Raw genomic sequence first — 15,607 nt, forward strand, 5'->3', positions numbered from 1 at the left:
GGTTGTAATGGTTTCAGTATTGTGCAATTCTACACAGTCCTGCTTTGAATCTTCTCGAACAGTGTAAACAGACCCATCTGCTTTTTATAGACATGGATGATGAAGCATTTAATCACCCTTTGTGGACCTCCAGATATTACTTACCTAAAACTCCCATCACCTTTAGGGGTCATTTATGCAGTCAGGGGGGAGAAGTGCAGGAGCACCAAGGGGCACAAGAGAATGTCCCTTAGTGCTTATGCAAAGAGCTGTGCTTGGCACATTGAGAAGGATAAAACAATTTGGCATGCAGGCAGCATTGTTTTCATTGTGGTGGATCCATTTGGGGGCAATTCCTAGTCATAAAAGGGCCCCTTTCATGTTTTGGAGGAATTCAGGTAGTTGTAGTTCAGTAAATTCTGATAGGATGCAAGTTGCCTGGCCCTGGTCAACAGCAATATCATTGTTATATGTAATGCTATGTTGTGTGTAATCCTGTGTTGTGTGTGATCTCTGCATGTTTCTTGTTATGGATTAACCTTGTGGGAGTTTTAAGACCCGTGTCTCCAGTCCTGTGGATTTTTTTGACTGTGCTGTAAATATTTGTACATTTTTCAGTCTCCCACTGATGCAATAAAAGCAGAAAGCCCATGCCCAGATATGAAACACGTCAGGACACCTCAGTGTCAGTCGATAATGGATGAGGCTTGGCACCAACTTGTGTTTGCAAATGGATGTCAAACAGTAACTGTATCAATTAGGGCAGACACAGGGCCACGCAAGTCAGGAGCGCCCTCACCCCATTATGGCTTTCCCTATTATCCAAGCGGAAGCATCTGCTTTACTAAATGATAAATGGGAGGCAATTCTGTATAAGATATTTTGTTCTTTTAGAACTCAAATCCTCCCTTCAGTGTGATTAAAGAAGTCCTGCGGTTTTAACTAAAGTGTGTTTATAAATGTGTTACATCCCAGGAAGATAAAGCCACTTTGTACGTTAGTTGCCTTTACCATCATCTGCACATCACTATTAATGGATATATCTATAACTCAGCTCAGGAATAAAGAAGACATGACTAAACACTGTTTATAAGGATATAGTTTACAGATTATAAATGGCTATATCTTAGTTTGGATCAATGGCGTGCTTGTCAGTGGAATTGCAGGAAGTAGGGAAGGAAAGCAGACAATCTGCTTCTTATTCCCCTGGACTATAGGTTGTATATATTGGAATTAGAAAAGTAGGAAGCACAGAATTATATTGTATGATGTTTGCTTTTACTGAACCCAGCCCTAACCCAAACCATAAAAAAACAGCACCATACCATTCTTCCTTATCCACTAAAGTTTATAGTCAGCAGTACACATTCACACAAGTAGCTTTCCCCTGGCATCCACCAAGCCCAGCTTCATCCATCATCTAAACTACTCAATTCATCACTCAGAAGAACTCCTTTCCACTACTCTAGAGTTCAGTGGCAGAGACCTTTACACCACTTTAGCTGCCTCTTGACATTGCCTATAATGATGTGTGTGACTGCTGCTTATCCTGAAAGAACCCTTGCTCCCAATAAATAGTTCAAAAGTAGGCATTGCTTCTAGAGGCAGTTTGGAACTGAGGACATATGATTTTAAAACGAGTGCCCAAATACTTTTATAGTGTGCAGGTCCATATTGATATTTAAAATAGCCCCTGGCAGATACACAGAGGCCCAAACAGCTCCCACAGGCCCAATAAATAGTGACTGTCTATGGCATCTTATAGCAGCCCCTCTGACATTTGCTAGAATCTACAAATTGTCACTCAAGGCCTAATAGTGTGTATATATGTGGTATATTATCAGGAAACCATTATTCATAAACCAGATATTCAAGCACTAGTACTTCCCATAATATCCTATTTAAATAATTAGTTAATCAGTTTTAGCTTTTTAATTTCTATAATAAAATAAAGCATTGTTCATCATTAATATGGTTTTTTGCTAGATTATTTACTGTAGGTGTAGTATTTTCACTCTGCCCCCCCGGGTCTCCCCACTGTACACACACCCCTAGCCCTCTAACTGCATACTTGTGTGAACACCTTTTCACTTCCATGTCGTGCTGTAGCGTCTTCAGTTTATCCCAAGGGGATATGGGCTCAGGTGCAGTCACAACCCCCTGCACCTCTGGTAATTAAGCTTCTGAGCATAAATCCCTGTTAATGGCAAAACAATGCTATTTTTTCCTAATGTTTTTAGTTGCCTTAAGGCACATATATATCTGTGTATATATGTATAAGGTAACAGAGAGGACTCATTAGCCAGAGAGGTATGCCTTGTGCATACATTTGTCTCTGAAGAAACTCATCTAGTCCATAAAAATTCTCCAATAAAGGCAGCTTTGTTGTTATAAAGCTCAGTTTAAAGGTGTCATTTAATCTAGTCCTGGCACATCAGACAGATACATAAAGGTGCTTTAAACGTTTTGCCCCTTCCCAGGCAGGCCTGAGGATCTGCCTTGCTTTGTTTTCTGGAAGGTTTTGTACCCTTCCTCCTCCACCCCCCTTCTTGCCCTAGGCTGCTCTTTCTTGGGAAGTCTGAACACGCTGCTGTCATGATGGTGATCCTGCTATTACTCACAATGCAGCTAAGAAAAGTGCCAGCCAAAAAAGAATTTGTGCTGGACTGCCAAATTATGTATATGTTTTATCATTTATTTATAAAGCGGCAACATTTTCCAGAGCATTGATTTATAGTACAGCTTCACCACTTCTTTCAGGGAAGAAAGAAAACACAGTACCCAATGGGAAGGTGGAATGAGGACAGGAAACTATGATATAAGGTAGAATGACCCAGCAAATAGAAATGCAAATACAGTTCTCTTTGCATAAATAAGTGTTAAAAGGTAAAATGCCAGCTCATTGTAAACTGGCTGCCTGCCAGAAACTACTTTCAGAGTCTCACTAGGTCTGGCATGAATCACCTGCAGTGTTTCAATTAGTTTTGGACTACGGCTTCCAGCATTCCCTGACAGCCTTCAGTTAGATGTTGTATCCTAACCTAACAACAGATGGGAGTACAGGTTGATTATCTTGTGTTGAAAATAAAGATACTAAATAATAGTAATAATAATAATACAAAGATTATAGGGGTTAAAGTGTTATTTCTTATTTACTTTTAGACAGTTAAGATACATTAATACATTAAACCTGCTTTGCACGATCCTTACTTTGGTTAAGGTGGCCATACATGAGCTGATAATAGCTGCAGATGGGCAATGTCCGCATCTTATCAGCCCATGTATGAGACCCTCCGATGGGCCTAACCGACCGATATCTGGCTGAAAATCATTTCATTTTCAGATACTTGATCTGTCTGCTTACACGAGGGCCAAATGACCAGATCTCCGCTCTCCTCAAGGTGGGCATATTGAGGAAGAGTCACTAGTTTGGGGACCTCACCAAAGAAGCTGGTCTTTCAGTGTATGGCCACCTTTACTTTGCTAATTACCCAGAAAAGGGTTCACCTTTTAGGGCACACACAGAGTGGAATTGGTGCACAAATGCATTCTTTAGTGTTTCCATGTGAAATTCACTCTGTATTGGCACTCACAGGCTGATCCCATGCCTGTCAGTGCACACAGATAAAAGAGGTGGAACCAGACAGCAGCTGATCGGCATATGGATTTTTTTCAGTGGATTGCCACTCTCTGTATGGACTTATAGGTTGATCCAGTGCCAGTCACAGCACATGCATAGAGGGGATGCATAGAGGGGACAGTGGATCAGCTTTTCTTCATCCTCACACCATCAGCCGATAGGCAAGGGCACATGGAGTGTTGGCTTTGCTGCTGTCAGCCTGTGTTTTTTCTGTGGGCTCAGAGAAGCAGTTCTGCTCTCTTATGCCTCTCTGTATAGCTGTATTGACTATCACAGCTTCCACCTGCGTGTAGCCAGGGCCGCCATCAGAAATCATGGGGCCCCTCACAATAATGTTTTCTGGGCCCCCCCCTCCTCCCACACCCAATGGCCCCTCCCCCAGTGACCCCTCCCATCAATACAAAGGACATAAAACTTTGGTAGCCAGGGCCCCCTAAAACATTGGTGTCCAGGAGTTACATTTTGCATTGGTGTCAGGGCAGGTACCCCCTAAATCATTGCTAGCCAGGCCAGGGCCCCCTAAAACTTTGGTAGCCAGTGCCCCCCTACACAGCCCCCCCCAAAGCATTCTCCAGCTTCCCCCAGGCCCCCCCAAAGCATTCTCCAGCTTCCCTCAGGCCCCACCAAAGCATCCTCCAGCTTCCCCCAGGGCCCCCCCACAAAGCATTCTCCAGCTTCCCCCAGGGCCCCCCCACAAAGCATTCTCCAGCTTCCCCCAGGGCCCCCCAACAAAGCATTCTCCAGCTTCCCCCCAGGGCCCCCCCACAAAGCTTTCTCCAGCTTCCCCCAGGGCCCCCCCACAAAGCTTTCTCCAGATTCCCCCAGGGCCCCCCCACAAAGCATTCTCCAGCTTCCCCCAGGCCCCCACCCCAAAGCATCCTCCAGCTTCCCCCAGGCCCTCTCCCCAAAGCATTCTCTAGCTTCCCCCAGGGCCTGCCTGCCTGCTGCCTGCTGCCGCGGTGTCCTCCGGTATGTGCCGCGGCTCCCAGCTACTTCTGCGCTTTCATAAGGTTGCGCCCCGTGCGTGTGATGTCAGCACGCACTGGCGCAACCTTATAAAAGCGGAGAAGTAGCGCCACATAGCGGAGGACACCGCCAGAGCCGGAGGAAGTGAGGGCCCGGACTTGATTAAAGGGGGCCCGAGCTAAGAAAACTTTAGCGCGGCCGGGCCCCCTTTAAAGCTAAAAATGTCCGGGCCCGGGATGATTGTCCCCCCTGTGCCCCCCTGATGGCGGTCCTGCGTGTAGCTACATGGAATGGAAGCAAAGATTGGCCTGAAACTATGAAAGCAGGCATTTTCTCCACTTTGCTCCGTGTAGCTACACTCAGGCAGAAGATGTGATTGTCAATACAGCTATACAGAGATGCATAAGGGAGCGGATCGGTTTCTCCCAGCCTGCAGAAAAAACATAGGCAGAAGGCAGTAGAGCCAACACCATGCCCGGATTTGTGGAGAGGCCACAAAGGCTCACTTGGCGAGGTCGCCGAGTGAGTGGATCTTCTCCCGATATCCCCACCTACAGGTGTGCGTTATCAGGCAAATGTAGGCTAATTCGAACATGCAGAAGGTTCTGAAGCAATCTTATCTTTCCTTTTCATCCTATTCAACAATCAGTGCACCTGATGAATCTGATGGGCACATATACTAGCAAAGCATAGCCGTTTGTTAAGGGGATCAACAAACAAATTTGCTGTATCCGGTTAGTGGCAAAACAATTGAATTGTAACGGCAGCAATGGGTGCAGTCGGTTCGGGGACTTCATCAACGCCAAAGCGATCGAATTGTAACGGCGGCAATGGGCGCAGTCGGTTCGGAGACTGCATCAACGAGCCAATGCGGGCCCTGGGCCAAACGATCGAATTGTAATGGCGGCAATGGGCGTAGTCGGTTCGGGGGCTGCATCAACGAGCCGATGCGGTCCCCCGATCCGACTAAATCTTTTAACCTGCCCGATCGATATCTGGCCAATTTCAGGCCAGATATCGATTGGGCATGCCCCTCGTTGGTGCCCCTACACGGGCGGGAATGCTGTCGAATCGGTCTAAGGGACCGATATCGGCAGCTACAATCGGCCCGTGTATGGCCACCTTTTGTGGCCAGCACCTACCAATAGCAATGGCAGGTACATGAAATTCTAACAAATAACCCCTGAAAAGCCACTGGTTGCCTATATTTGATCTATCCATTGAAAATTTTTTGTTTTTGTTTGTTGATCCCCTTAACAAATGGCTATGCTTTGCTAGTATATGTGCCCATCAGATTCATCAGGTGCACTGATTGTTGAATAGGATGAAAAGGAAAGATAAGATTGCTTCAGAACCTTCTGAATGTTCTTGTAAAATCCAAAGGCATGTAATGCTTGATACAAGACCCCTGTCATACCGCTGGATATGGCTGCATGGTCAGTGATAATAGAAGCGTCTCCAGACAGACAAACAGTCCCAACCCCCACCTGAGACAGGAGCATGAGTACACAAGAGATTGCTATCAGCATGGAGCCTGCAGCTTTCTCTATATTACATGGGGTCTCAGCCCCTCACCCTGCCCTTGGAGGGGGCTGTCTAGACAATGTTATGCTGAGAGTACTTGAGACCTGCCTTCACCTTATCACTGACAGTAGGGGCCCTTAGTGCTTTGTAGGACTGTTCATTCATTACCAGAGCCTCTGGCAGTGAACGTGTTAAATGAAAAGGCTTGTCTTTTTGGACTAAGCTGTCTTTATTTAAGAAAAGTTTTAATAGCTGGTTTGTTTCTTTTCAGTAAAAGAACTGAAAATTATTTTCAGGTATTAAAAAAATCTGTAAACAAAGTATATTTGTAAGGTCTTAATGCCCTCTTGCTTTACAACAATTTTGTGGGGTCAGAGAACATTTTAAAGAAAAAAGAACATTACTACTAATATTACTAATAAGTCAAGAGGGATTCTGGGAACAAATTTCTTAAGGCTCCTAGAAAAATCCCATTTACATGGGTTTATCCTATAGGCTAAAGCTCACCCACTGGGTTATTAAAGCAAAAGCCAGGATAATAGCTGATCAGATTCCCAACTACAGACCGGTTTCGCCCTTCTTGGGGCTCATCAGTGTAGTGCAGGGTTTTCTGATCAGCTTAGGTAGAGCCAGGAGTGGGGATTCACGAACAAGTCAAAAGGGTTGAATATAAAAGATACTGTACCCCTTGGAGAACAAATTCACACCATGAGTGTGCATGTGTTCCTTTATGGCCGCAGCATGGCATAGATGTCAGCTTAGTACTTTTTGAAAAGACACTAGGCGTCAAATGCACTGAGCTATGTGGCCTTTCAGCCAGTTGCTGGAATTTCAATTTAAGCAATGAAATAGAAAAAGCTGGGTTCCCCTACCTGCCCCCGTAGCAGAATCCATCACTGATGTAGTGTAAAGGAACCCTAAATCTAAAATAATCCAGTGATCCAGTGAAATATAACGTTTTGAATTTCCCAATATAAGCTATTGTATTTAGTAGGCCAGGTAAGGCATAATAATAATATTTGTCATAATATTAATTTTGCCATAAATGTATTTGCCCAATGCTTTTACAAATTGTGGCACTGGCCCAAAAAGCAGCCCAAAGCAATTGATGGTAAAGCAGCAGTCTAATTAAACTAATAATTATTTTAGCATTTTTCAAATGCTTATTTGCTATCTTGCATATTAGTAAAAGCCAAGCCTGGTGGGTAGACACATTGGGATTTGGGGCTAATGCTTATTTAGCACGCTGGAAATTCATGTAAGGCTTGCCCAGCCCCAAGGCCAACAGACATATAGATATAACTACAATGAATCTGGACACTGCTGTTTAACTGGGACATCCAACCTACCTATATATGTAGGGGAGCAATTAACTCTAAAATAAGTTACTGGTTCATATCATGTTAAGCAGGTCTGGGGAAATAAATGTGGTACAATTCACACTAATAATAAAAAAAAATATTGTACCATGCCTGCCTGGTGATAGAATTTGCTGAACAGTGACCCTTTAGGGTAGCAGAATATGAAGGTAGTGAGAGCAGAATTCCTAAAGTAATAGTTAAATGAAGATTTAAAGAAACTGCTCAGTTCTGGATAAGTTAATTCTTGAGAGTTAATATTACTATCTGACAATAACAAGTATAGCTACAAAAAGTTTCATAATATTATTTAATTGCCCTATGCCTACTGATTACTAGTGGTGTTATAAATGCACTTGCCACAGTGTGATCTTTATGCTTTCTTTGCCTTTTCTGCCCTTATAAAGGCCTAATGCCAAAACCTTTATTATTTGTGACTTTTTCCAATTTATTAACATTGGAGACACACATCACTGGTGATGTTTGTCTCCAATGTTAATAAATACACCCATCAGTGTATGGCTGTAATGGTGAGAAATGCATATCATCGTTTTAACTGTTGATCACAAACCAGAAGAACTAGAAGGGGCCCTGAGGTATTTGCTGCTGTCAGTGGACTACTTGAAAGGATTGTCCTTTCTAGTGGGTGCTGTCTTTTTTAACATAATGTTTACAATGTATAATTGAAATGTTAGGCTTTATGTTTCAAAGGTGTGATATTCTTCTCCAGGCCATTTTTGAGAGAATCTTTCTAACTGAGCCTTTCTTGGATGAAGGGCTCTTTCTACAGCCAACTTAGTATGATTATCCTTTGCTTTACCAATAAATTGTCTCGCTATATGAAGTTTCCAGCTTTATTGCTGCAATGTATTCATAAGTTACAAGCACTGCATTGTTTCACAAATATGTGTTTTTATCCATCTACAACCAATCGGCAAGCGATGACTGGGGTGATTGTTCTGCAATTACTCTTCTGCCTCCCCCACTCTCACTGTGCAGTTGCCAGTCAGTAGTGGAAGACCTTTTTTTGACCACAACTTTGGCATGATGGTGCAAGTGGAAATTGTATCTGACCACAATGCAGGTAAGAGGATGTGATTTCTCAGTGCACTTGTGAGTTCCTGTAATTTGATTGCATTTGCCTATAAAGCACAGATGGGCTGGTGGCCTACAGATACATAAACGAGTGTCTCTTTGCTGCCCAAGAACCATTTAGCTTCTGTTGTGTCTTTACTCTGACCCATGTGTATGAAAACAGTAGTTTAAAACCTATATGGTTCTTAACAGATTCTTGGATTAGTCTTCAGAAATGTTCCCTATATATATATATATATATTCACAAAACTTGGACATGTAGGCAGCAGAGGTAAATGGTTCAGTAATGGAAAAAGGATGTCTTTATGTGTATGTGGCCTGCTAGGGCCAGGGCATGGCATGCCAGGCCCGCTGCAATTATACAGAGGTATAATGCACAGGCTCACTTATATCCTAAAATGCATTTTCATGCATTTTGCATAGACAATTTAAAATTGGGGCTGAGCTTTACCCAAGCAACAAGGTAATGTCACAAGAACCAATGCTTCCGTCAAATACTTATATCCCATTTCAGGTCAGAGACTGCAACCTGAGGGTTTCCTGGTATGTTTCTCATGTCATGGCAGAGAGAGGATTATTCCATTCATCCGCCCCCAGCCTCAGGCTGAAAAGGAGGGAGAGTGAGGGTCTAGGGAGAGGGAGGTGGCAAACTCCCCCAGCTTGGCTATCCAAGATCCTGACTAATAACATGTCCTGGCTTCTGCAGACTCAGCAAAACCGTATACAAGAGTTACTGAAAAACAGAAAGGGTAATTATCAGAGTGAGAAACAGAGTCATTCTCACCCTACAGCAGGAACACATCACTGACCAAGTATTCCCACTGCTGTTCCTTTGGCAGTTACTCATATAAGTGCATTGCATAGTAACATGATATTCCAATTGCTGTCACATATATTGCTATTCTTTTAGCTGTGGCAGACAAATATGATATATTGCTAACTCTCATATTCACCCACATTAATCTCGCTCCTTTGCTCTCATATATGCTACTGCCAATCTTATTGACCACACAAGTTGCTCCTTTTGCCTTGACTTCCCATCCAGGCTCTATTACTATATGAAATATAGTACAGATTATTTATTCCAACTACCCCCTTTTCTAAACTAGGGTTGCCATTGGGTACTATTTCAGGAGGATGCACATGATCAGGATCTTGGTCCCCAGGAAAAAGTGTCCCTGTACAGTCGTCACCTTCAGCTACTGGCTTACGAATTTCCATATTCCTTGGGCTATAATATTATATATTATAATATATATATATATAATAATACCACATATCATCCTATAAAACTATACCTATCTAAGTGTACATGTGTGGAACCTTTTATCTGGAAACCCATTATGCAGAAATCTTCGAATTAGAGGAATGTCACCTCATATAGACTTAATTTTAATCACATAATTCACATTTTTGAAAATGATTACCGTATATACTCGAGTATAAGCCGAGTTTTTCAGCACAGAAAATGTGCTGAAAAACTCAGCCTCGGCTTATACTCGAGTATATACGGCTGACACTGCTGACATTCAGCGCTCTCTGACACACGCAGATGTGATGGAGGACGCAGGGTGGGGGCCGGGGCAATTCACGGGGCGCACGAACGCCACTAAGCGCTCTGATACTGGGGCTGTTCCTGGAAAGACGAGCCTGTGCCTCAGAGCCTCATGTTAGAAGTCAGCTCTAGAAGTTGCCAGTTTATCTGCACATTAACACTGATGGGAAGATCACGCGCGCGAATGTCAGGAACAGTAATTCTGAGCCATAGCCGGCACTGTAAATAATAGTGTTATCAGCGTTCTTCCCATCAGTGTTAATGTGCAGATAAACTGGCAACTTCTAGAGCTGACTAACATGAGGCTCTGAGGCACAGGCTCGTCTTTCCAGGAACGTTTGCGTTCGCAAATGCGTTAGTGGCGTTCATGCGCCCCATGAATTGCCCCGCCCCCCCTGCGTCCTCCATCACACCAGCCAGCTGAGAGAGAAGACGCGGTAGTGGGAGCAGTATGGGGAGCGGTAAGCCTCTGTACATAAAAGCTTTATTAAAAAGCCTAACCATTACAAAGGAAATAAATTATTTAACAGAGACAGATTGTTGTTTGTGCACAGGCTGCAATATATTGATGGCCTCCTATCGTTCAAACATTAGTAGGGCATCTTTAGTTACAGTATCCTGATGCACCACAGTTTCCTTAATATTGTTCTGATCCTGTTGTTTATCTGGAGTCACTACCAACAGTATAGAGCACATTCACTAAACATCATTATGGGTAGAGCGATAATAATCCATTTATATTGATTTTCTCATTTATTCATGAAAATAATAAATGTATTAAATCAGATTAATTTAGGACAAATCTAACTCTCACATATACCTTCATAATAATTTATATAGACCAATATCAACACTGATTAACTATACAGGAATGATACGTTGGGAATAAATTGCTTAGATCTGTCTTTTCTTTCTTTCTATATTGTTTTCTAAACCTATATTTTGTCAGTATAATAGATTTTTAGTGCTGGTTTTATCTTACTTTTACAGCTATAGCTGGCAGAAGTTATGTAAATTTGAATTAAATACAGTAACATACAGTACCGGTACTTAATAGTGTAAATGACTTTCATATATGCATAGTGCCCATAATGACATAAGGAAAAAGGACATACCTTTCCCACCCTAGGCTTATACTCGAGTCAATAAGTTTTTCCAGTTTTCTTAGGTAAAATTAGGTACCTCGGCTTATATTCGGATCGGCTTATACTCGAGTATATATGGTACCTTTTTATTTGTAATAATAAAACAGTACCTTGTACTTGATACACAACTTAATTCAGGCTTAATTCCCCTGCCCAGAGTCTCAGTTCTCTCCTCTCTCCTGCTTCTCCCTCCCACCAAAATGCTAAGAAATCCCTCCCCCCTCCCTTGGGAATCTGTGATCTCAGCTATAATGGCAAGAGCTGCAAACAGGAAGCAATGCAAAATGGCAGCTGCTGTCTTAAGCAAGTGGAGAAAACTTCTAGGGCTCTTTACTCAGGTATGGTAATGCTTTCTGCAGAATAAATATATTGTTCTAGGTGGCACTAATGTGGTGAATCTATTGGCAGTAAAATGTTTAATTTATTTTTTAGTAGAGTTGTAGTAGTACGGAGATCCAAATTACAGAACGATCATTTATCTGGAAAACCCCAGGTCCTGAGCAGTCTGGGTTACAGGTTCCATACCTGTACCTTGTTTGCTTATATATTTCAAAAAATGTCAGTTTTCAGTCCCAGGATGCTCTCTTTGGCAGATTATGGACTGGCACCAGCATGGTATGTAAAAGTGTATTATCTGCCTTGTGCAATATCAGTCTGCACTTGTGAGCTGAAATGGAAGTATGTTGTTTTTGAAGCTACAAATAATACAAAATTGGTAAATAATTAATTGGCTTTAATGCGTGTATGAATTATTTTTTTATTCTTTTTCATCAGGTATTTATTTCACATTATCACATTTTGCATTGCTGTATGATTTGGAATATGTTGACCTGGGAAGTTGCCTCTGCAATGGGCATTTCCCATTTTATAGAACAGAAAGGGTTCATGGGTAGCCCATGGTCATAACACTAAAGGTAGGGCATAAAGATCCATGTAAGAAACAAATAGAGACCAGTAGAGAAAGGTGCTCCGCAAGCCTCCAGGTTCATTTTATCAAATGTAAATAAAGTTACAAACATAACGTGTACATGCATAAATATTTTTCTTTTCGTTCAGGGGGTTATATAGAATTCCTATAAGAGAGAGTTAAGGGCCCATTCAATAAAGGACTTCAATGTGCAAATAAAATTAGCACAGTTCTCCATGATGTTATCTACAATTCAATATATTTTCATAGAATTCTAGATTGTGTCTACTGTTATTAGGCACAAATTCTGTGCCAGATAGAAGGAGCTCAAAAATGAGTGATGATGGGTAAATTGTCAATAAATGGGGTTTTGTGTGTGAATGAAGGGGTAGCATGCAGGTGAGAAATCAGTATGCAGTTACATGCCATTAAAGTGTTCAATAGGCAAACAGAGCAACCACCCAACAACATCTGAATGTTGTTATATAGTGTATGATACAGAAATAAATCCTCCCCTGGGGTCTGTACATAAGAGAATGAGAGCCTCAGGTATCTTTCTCTGACATGTTATAGTACCTGTTACAGTGTAGATCGGGAAATATCATAACTTTACCTTTCATATACAAATGTTACAGTTTTCTGCTGTGATTGAGTAAATATCTTTGGAGTAAACCATTAGCAGCACCTGTAAGTAGCATGGATGGTAAGCATATGTGATCAGGTACAGCAGATCAAGATGACAACAGCAAGCCAGATAGATAGATTCGTTGTTCCACATGCAGCTTTTCAGCTATTGTTGAACTATCCCCCTTAGCACCCACTGCTGTTAGTGGACTGGTAGTTGTAGTGCAAAAACAGATTTAGGGTGTAAGTTGGACCATCCTACTTTTTAGAAGTATTATAACCAGCAAAGTATTTTTTGCTCTGGGAGCCAACATAACTAGAGACTCCCCTGGTAATTTTGGCTGTTCTTATCCTAAATCATTTTAAAAGAATGTTCACACACTGCTGCCTCTCTCCCAGATGCCCTGCTCTCCTCCCTGCAGAATTGAATGTCTCAGACGCTGGTTGGCCTCTCTTTACCCTGTAGACTGTTCTCCCAATAATAAGCACAGCAGTGTGATGGATCACTTAGCACATGAAATGGACACAATACAGCTGTGTGATGCACTACACTCTTCTCTTCTCTCTTTTTAGATGTGGCTTTGGATTGCTCTGTGAGGTCACCATATTAGACCAGTGTAGTGCCTGGGGTTTTACGTGTATATATGTGTATGATGTGGACAAGGAACTCTTTTATGTTGAGAAGGAGGTAGACTCTTTGAAACTGCAGATGTTCAGGCCACAGCTGGGAGGTCTCTGTGATGAAGCAGTTTGGTATGTTGCGGTGAAGCCAACATAAATACATACATGTACATAGAGTTGTGCATATATTTAGATCTTTTTCTGAACAAAAGAAAATCTTGAAGCACAGCTGAAGAGCATGTAGTGTAGAACAAGGACAAAAATGCAAGCTGGCTCTCGGGTGGCACAACTGTCAGGCAATAATTTAGAGTAGCAATTTCAAACATCACTCTATCTATGGCCCAACTGCAGCAGCTAGTTAACAATACTCCCAACATTTCCTAACACAACTAACCTGCTGGAGATGTTAGTATTTGTAGTCCAGTAACAGTTGGACAGGGCACAGTTTTGACACCATTGGCTTAAATATGCTTGAGGTCAGATGATGAAGCTGTGCAGTGAGGCATATAACTAGCATAGAATGGGTTAACTTTTTTTACTTTACAGACCAATAAATGTAAAGAGCTGTAATCTCTGTGCAATGCTTTCCTTCTGTCAGGGTAAAGCTGAGTCACAGGCAAGATGGCTACACAAACAATATTACTGCTAGATAATAACTGCCATACAGTTACAGCAAGCAGCTAATTTGGGGCATTCCTGTGGCATCTATAATAATATTACAGGGACCCAGTCTATGTAGTGGTGTAAGGAGATTATTCCAATATCTGCAATATACGTCTGCCTGCACCTGGGTGGAGGCAAAACTTCCAAGAGCAGGCAAAGTAGCAAGCTGGTGCCAGTGGAGGGGCTGATTCTTGACCTGCATTTTTTTTTTACAGTGAGACTAGGCTTAGGTGTTTTCATAAAGTCACAAGTAAATCGATTATTTAATTTTTCTTATTAAAATTATGTATGGGTCTATTTGTGTGTGCTGGGGTTTGCTTGGAAAGGTTGAACTTGATGAACTTTGGTCTTTGTTCAACCCAACTTAACTATGTGACTACAGTGTGAAATATCTGTAGTCTCTTTGTCTTCAGGGTGAAAAGAACTTAAACGGTTGTTTGGAGGTCTTTATTTGGACGCAGTAAGCATTTTGTGGGCACTGTTATTACAGGAAACTTTGCATCATCATCAATAAACATTATAGGCGATAAGGAGGGGGCAAAATATGAAGAGTGCAGTGACATCTAGGAAGTGCTGAATAGAAAATGAAATAATTGTCTGCCCATGCTCGGTGTTGATTTGTAGCAAGTTGTCCCAAAAACCCAATCAATTTATCGCTACCAATCTTCTCATGTGACATTACCCTAATGCATCTACACTCCTGGGCCCCTTCAACTGCATGGGAGAGATAGGTAGAACTTGGCTGGTCAGGAGTTGAGTGGAGTGGAATAAGACTAGGAACTAAGAGAAAGCTGTTAATACTGAGAAAATCAATTATAGTCTAAAATAGGTTATGAAAAAGGTGTTTCACTTGCTTTGGAATAAACTTGATGAAGACTAGTACGGAATACAATGGATTACCAGACTGAGCATAGAAAGTAGATGAAGTATAACTATTGTGGAATTAAAGGACAAGGAAAATTAGTGTCACTGCAGATTGGTGGCATCCCCCAGAAAGTCTAATCACACTACCCCCTTCCTTCCTGGGGGCGAGGTGACCCAGCTCTGGCTACTGCCTGCACTTTCTGCCCTCCCGACCAGATTCTATCCAGATGAGGCCTCCGGTTCCTGCCTCCCCCCCAGTTCCTCGAGGCAGATCTGCAGCCTGCTACCCCAGGATAGTCTCACACACAAATACAGAAACACACACATATTTACACACATGCATGTGCAAACAACATGCATTTTGCCAAGGGCACACACACAGTATAATTTTGTGATTTTTATTTTACTGCATTGTGTGTTTGTTTTGCCGGAAAGAAATGATTTATTGCTGTTGTGAAAAGCGTTTACACAAACTGCACTGTGCAATACATTTTTTTGTATGTTATTTTGGTGATTATTTTTCCATTTTTGGTGATTTTGTTGAATTGTTTTCCATTTTATTGTATTTTCAGTTCTGCATTGGCTTGATTGCTTGTTTCTGTCCGTAAATCTTATTTGGCTAAATAGAACTATCATGCCTGGATTTGTGACGAGGCCACAAAGGCC

Source organism: Xenopus tropicalis, chromosome 1, assembly GCF_000004195.4.
Source record: "Xenopus tropicalis strain Nigerian chromosome 1, UCB_Xtro_10.0, whole genome shotgun sequence".
NCBI lineage: Eukaryota > Metazoa > Chordata > Amphibia > Anura > Pipidae > Xenopus > Xenopus tropicalis.